Here is a 6449-nt window from a genome sequence, read left to right on the forward strand (position 1 = left end):
ATTGGCCATTTGTATATTTTCCTTGGAGAAATATCTATTTGAATCCTTTGCGCATTTTTACATCGGGTTGTCTGTACTGTTGTCGTTGAATTGTAAGAACTCTTTATATATTCTGGACACAGTTCCCTTATTAGATATGTGATTTGCAAACATATTCTCTCATTCTGTGGGTTCTTAATAGCACCAAAAATGCTTTCCAAAGTGTTTGTATCATTTTGCATAACCTTCAGTGATGAACATTTATGTAGTTTTTAACCTTTATTCACCAGTTTTCAGACTAATGAGCTGGTCCCCTAGTTATACTCCAAGAGAGAACCAATGAGTTCTTTTTTCCCCCCTTTCCTCTGAGTGTCACAAATTCATGGATTTAAATTTATTTTATGTGTTTCAGTAGAGTGAAATTAATTTTCTTATTCAGCTCGCATTTTCCATCTTTGGTGAATGCGAATCTTTCCTCCTGAGTCCCAAGTTGACGGGGCCACAGTAGTTTGTTTGTTTGTTTGTTTTGCAGTACGCGGGCCTCTCACTGTTGTGGCCTCTCCCGTTGCGGAGCACACGCTCCGGACGCGCAGGCTCAGCGGCCATGGCTCCTGGGCCCAGCCGCTCCGCGGCACGTGGGATCTTCCCGGACCGGGGCACGAACCCATGTCCCCTGCATCGGCAGTCGGACTCTCAACCACTGAGCCACCAGGGAAGCCCCACAGTAGTTTTTCTTCCCTTTCCTTCCTCCCTTCCTCCCTCCCTTCCTTCTTTCTCTTTCTTTCTAGTTAAGGGAGCCAGGTAAATTTTTGAATTCTTCCCAGTGTAAACTGGAACAAGACATGTGGGTATCCCTCCTCAAGACGTCCCCCCAGTCCCAGCCACTCCCAGCCTGCGCGCTGTAGCCACCATCCAGCAGACGCAGCCCCTGGGCCAGAACGCTCACCGGCCTTCCTCTTCACGGCTCCCCAGCAGCTCACGTGTCTGCCTGGCTGTAGAGGAGCAGACAGTGTGCGTGTGTGGTTGTGTGGTGCAGGAGGGTCCGAAAGAAGCAATGAAGCAAAGCAGACGTGGGGCTGGGGCTGGGGCTGGGGCTGGGGCTGGGGCTGGGTGGAGACAGTGGCAGGATCAGTCACGGCTCACGCAAGGACCCACAGGGCCCTGTGTCCATTAATTCTTCTGCGTTCAATTAATTCTTCTTTGGGGCGGTTCCGTCCAGGACAGCTTCCAGCCTGTCCCCAGGGCTCACCACCTGGGGGTGGTCCTGGTCTAGGAGCTCGTCCAGCTTGCGATTCTCCCCGCACTCTGAGATGCTCTTTTGCTCCTCCACGGGCTGGGGGTCCTTTCTCCTGATGAACCATTCCAGGTGGTAGCGCACGGCCCAGACCACAATGGCCACGGGAACATGACACAGGGAGCATGGGTGCGCACCACGGTCCAAAGCACATCCCCTCCCTCCACCCTGCACGCGCCCTGGAGCACCACACAGACAGAGCGTGGGGTCCCCTCCCACCCGGCCCCATTAGTCTTTCATAGCTGCCTTGCTCTCTTGTATGACAAGATGTTCCAGAATCATCTTGTTCATTTCCTGCCCGGCACCTGGAACCCTCCATTTCTGGTTTCTTTACATGAGAAACAGCATTTAGAGACCATAATCTGGGTACTGGGGCTGCTCATTTCTACTGACTGGATATCGTTTCTAGTCCTTTTCAGTGGATCTAGACTTAGCAGTTTTAATAAAATACAAAAAAATTTTTTAAGATAAAATAAATCGTGAGTTTGTACTGATCCTGTATTCCAAATTCAGGCTATATTTAACCTTTTTAAACTCAGATTTCTATCTCCTTCTTCCTACACCAAAATCCTGGCTCCCAAAGGCAAGTGGAAGGAGATAAGCATATAAGTGAAGTGCTAACAAAAACAGCTGACATTTATTGCACGATCATTACGTGCCAGGCCCCATCCAGTCCTCACAACCAGCCTAGGACCCAGGCACAGAGAGGCTCAGGAAGCTTCCTGGTCACACAGTTTGTTCAGGGCAAAGCCAGGACTCAGACTCAGAGAGCGTGGCTCCAGGGCGAGCCCCTCCACTCTTCCCTCCTTAACTACCTCCTGGCTTAGGACAGAAGGCAACTAGAGCCCCAGAGAGAGGAGAGATACAGAGCTGAGAAACTGAGCGAAGGAGAGATCACTTCCACAGTGGGCTGGTGACACCAGGAAGGTTTCTGTGATGTTCCATGTTCAGGGACACAGCCTAGGCCATGACAGTAACAGGCGAGGCCCATCACACCTGACGCACAGTGGACCATGTTACCTCTCAGAAGGGTAAGCAAGTCCCATTCACCACTGAAGCAGCGCCTGGACATTTTGGGTAACTGACTTGTGTCATCTTGTTCTGCCCCATCCGGGCTGTCTTTGAGTGTGAAAGGGAATAAGAATGCCCCACACCCAGCAGAGTGAAACTCAGGTGAGGGCATCCCGAGAGGGAGTCCTATGACCAGCAAAGGGCTGGACCAGCCCATATGGGCCTGTCGCCGGGACCACCACGGTGGAATGCGGGCACCCTCTCTGCAGGAGTTTCATGAAGACATCAGTTGCACTCCCCTCTGGTGACAAATGCAGAAACTGAGACTGGGGAAGACTTTCCTAAGCTCATGTAGCTACTAAGTGTAGAATCTGGCTTTGACCTCAAGCGTCAGACTCTCAGCCCCAGCCCCTTCCTTTGTGATTTGCAGCCCAGGAACTCAAGGTTGTTACACCCATGGAGGGTGTATTAGTTTCCTAGCATTGCTGTAGGGTGACTTAAACCACAGAAATTTATCGGCTCACAGTTCTGGAGGCCAGAAGTCCAAAGTCAAGGTGTTGGCAGGGTTGGCTCCTTCTGAGATTGTGAGGGACAGTCTGTTGCAGACCTTCCTCCCAGCTTCCAACAGCCTCAGGCATCCTCAGGTTATTGAAGATGTTCTCCGTATGTCTTCACGCATCTTCCTTCTGTATGTGTGTCTCTGTCCAAATTCCCCTTTTTTCATAAGGACACCAGTTGTTTTGGATGAAGGCCCATCCTACTGGCCTCGTTAATCAAGTCAAAGATTTGATTTCCTCTATAAAGACCCTATCTCAAAATAAGGTCACATTCAGTGGTCCTGGGGGTCAGGACTTCAATATATGAATTTGGGAGGGACACATCAACTCATAACATTGGGGATGGGGGAATCTTCCCCTACACGGTGCCAGCAAGCTGGGCAGAGCTCAGGCTCTGGCAGATACCTCCAGGTGGCTGCATTCCCTCTGAAGCCCTGACTTCACATTTCACTGCCACTCCTTTCCTGTATGTATGTGTGTGTGTGTATGTTTGTGTGATGTGTGTCCTCTGTGCTGTGTCTGCTTTGTCTCTCCCATCTGATCATGAGCTGCTCTGGTGGCAGGGACAACATCTTGGTTATCTTTGTACTCTCCTCCCAAGCCATGCTTTACCGATTAAAATTCTCAATACAGTGGGGCAACATTTTCCAGTCCTTGATTTTAAACAAACTCAAGCCTTCACCTGTGTTCCCCCCGCCCACCTCTTTTACATCTTTAAACATAATTTGCAACTGTTCTCATAAAAATTAATTCAGGGCAAAAGTCACTGATGGATGTTAAAATCTCTGGGTGAAAATTATTAGGAAACATGATATGTATACAGACTCAAAACTACTAATCAGGGCTTCCCTGGTGGCGCAGTGGTTGAGAGTCCGCCTGCCGATGCAGGGGACATGGGTTCGTGCCCCGGTCCGGGAAGATCCCACATGCCGTGGAGTGGCTGGGCCCGTGAGCCATGGCCGCTGAGCCTGCGCGTCTGGAGCCTGTGCTCCGCAACAGGAGAGGCCACAACAGTGAGAGGCCCGTGTACCGCAAAACAAAACAAAAAACTACTAATCAATTACAAAAAGAGATCAGAGATTTCTTAATAACCAAAAAGGAGAAAATCTAGTAGATACCACCTCAATCAGTGACTGCAGTTACCCCCACTGGGATAGGACCGACTGATCCTACCACCCCGCTACGGGATGCAGTGGGAGGGATACAGGATTGTTCATGTTGCATATTTGCAAAACATTTTTTTTTTTTTTTTTTTTTTTTTGCGATACGCGGGCCTCTCACTGTTGTGGCCTCTCCCGTTGCGGAGCACAGGCTCCGGACGCGCAGGCTCAGCGGCCATGGCTCACGGGCCCAGCCACTTCGCGGCATGTGGGATCTTCCCGGACCGGGGCATGAACCCGCGTCCCCTGCATCAGCAGGCGGACCCTCAACCACTGCGCCACCAGGGAAGCCCTGCAAAACATTTTTAATTTGAATCTAATAATGAGGACAATCAGACAAATCCAGATGGTGGAACACTGAATACAACAGCTACTCTCTGACCTTAAAAAATGCCAATATCATGAAAGATGAGGTCAGGCTAAGGAATTGTTCCAGATTAGAGGTGACTAAGGACACGTGGCAGCTAAATGCAGTGTGAAACCCTGATTTCCATCCTGGATCAGGAGAAAGTTGCTATAAATGGCTGGTGGCCCCCACGTAGAACAGCACAGGATGAGACCATGAAACCAGACAGTGGTGGGTTCGAATCCCAGCCCTGCCTCTTACTAGCTTTGTGAATGTTGGGCAAATCATTTAATGACTTTAAGCCTTCATGTTTCCTAAACTGTAAAATGGGATTTGCCTAGGGAACCTGTCTCTTAGGGTTGTTTTGAAAATGAAAGATAGTGATCTGTGTAAAGTGCTTCATGGAGTATTATGCAGTCATTCCTCCATCCATCCATTTAACCCATTCAACGCAGAAGGGTTGCCAGTTCCAGACAGAATGCTTGGCAGGTAGTAAGCACTCCCTTCAAGTGTCAGCATTCTATTTATCCTGAACAAATCACTGAGCAAGTGTAGATGAGGACCAGCGCTGACAGTGCTGTACTCATGATAAATGCATATGAGCGATGCTAGGAAGAAACAGCATTCCCTGAGGTGGCCTGACTCCTAGCTCAAAGGTGGACCATTCTGAGTGCCTGGATCTGTCTAGGGACTTGATTATTCGACAGTTGTTCACCCTATAAGCATTTCCTGAGTAGTCGAGCCTGGAACTGTGAGATGAAAGAACGATTAGAAGAGGCGACAAGAAAAGGGTAGAGGAGTGTGGAGAAGTGGGAGCCAGGGAGAGGCCCGTGGGAGACAGATAGGACCTGAGGGCGAGACCGGAAGATGGGACAAGGTCCATGGCGAGGCAGATGGGAGATGATGCCCAGCATCAGGACCACCGTATGGACCCGATATCCAGGAAAGATGGAAGAAGTAGCTTCCTTCTCAGGTGAGTGGACATTTGAGTGATGTCTTGCACATGTAAGAGTCAAGGAGAGTCAGAGATGACACTTCTGATGGAAAAATCCATCCACTCGTGTGGAGGTCAAAGAGCAGAAAAGGGCCCTGGGAGTTTGGGGACTGGGCCAGGTTGAAAGGGTGTGGTGGGGAGAGGGCAGGGCATGGTGGGGGTTGGAGGGTGGGTGGACTGTGAAGGGCTTGGAAAGGTATTAAGGGAAGCTGGACTTTTATCAAATGGCATGAGGAAGGCGTGACCTGCTTCTGCTCTGTAGGAGCCGGAAGGAGGCCCTTTGGCAAAGGTGGGCCCCTCTCAGGGGAGATAGGTAATGGCTGATAAAGAGGAGGAGACCCCAGAAGTGCCCTGGGTCTTAGCTGGGCGTGGAAGAGCGAGAACTGGAGCTCCATCTTCTTCCTGGAAACCAGGTTCCCGGAAACCAGTCCCGTGGGATGGACCAGTGGAGAAGGGCCTTGTCCACAGCCTAAGTGTAAGAGATAACACAGGACGAAGCCCTTGATAGTGGAGTTAGGGAGGAGGGCCACATCGGGTAGGTGCTCAGGAAGAGGATTAACAAGTTTCCTCTAACAAATCCAGGTCTTTCCACTCTGGTCTCTAGGCCTTTGCACGTGTTGTTCCTAGAAGCTAAGTTCAGTCCCACTGTTTGCACAGCTGCCCCTTTATCAGCAAGCAGGTCTTATCCAAACAGCACTTATGAAACGTCTTTCCTGACCACACTTGACGACACCCTCACCTCTTCATCCTCCTCTCTCCCCACAACTCCGGCCGGTTATCCTGTCTTACCCTGTTTTTAGATAGCACTTCTCACCATCTGAAATCCCATTATTTGCTTGTAATTGTCTATTTCCTCCCCCAGAAAGTAACACACTCCTGCAGGGCCTAGTCTCGTTCTGTGTTCTCTCTCCATCATTTGGGACAGTAGTTGACATCTGGTAGATGTCCATAAGTTGGTTGTCTGAAGGAATACATGGATGAATGGATGGATGGATGGATGGATAGATGGGTGGATGGGTGGATGGAAGAACAGACAAACTTGCTGACTGCTTTAATGTGATTGAAACTAGGGTGGATGGAGAGCTGGCCCATAATCTGAACCAAAGAT

The sequence above is a fragment of the Hyperoodon ampullatus genome (genome assembly GCF_949752795.1).
Source record: "Hyperoodon ampullatus genome assembly, chromosome: 3".
In the NCBI taxonomy this organism is placed as follows: Eukaryota; Metazoa; Chordata; class Mammalia; order Artiodactyla; family Ziphiidae; genus Hyperoodon; species Hyperoodon ampullatus.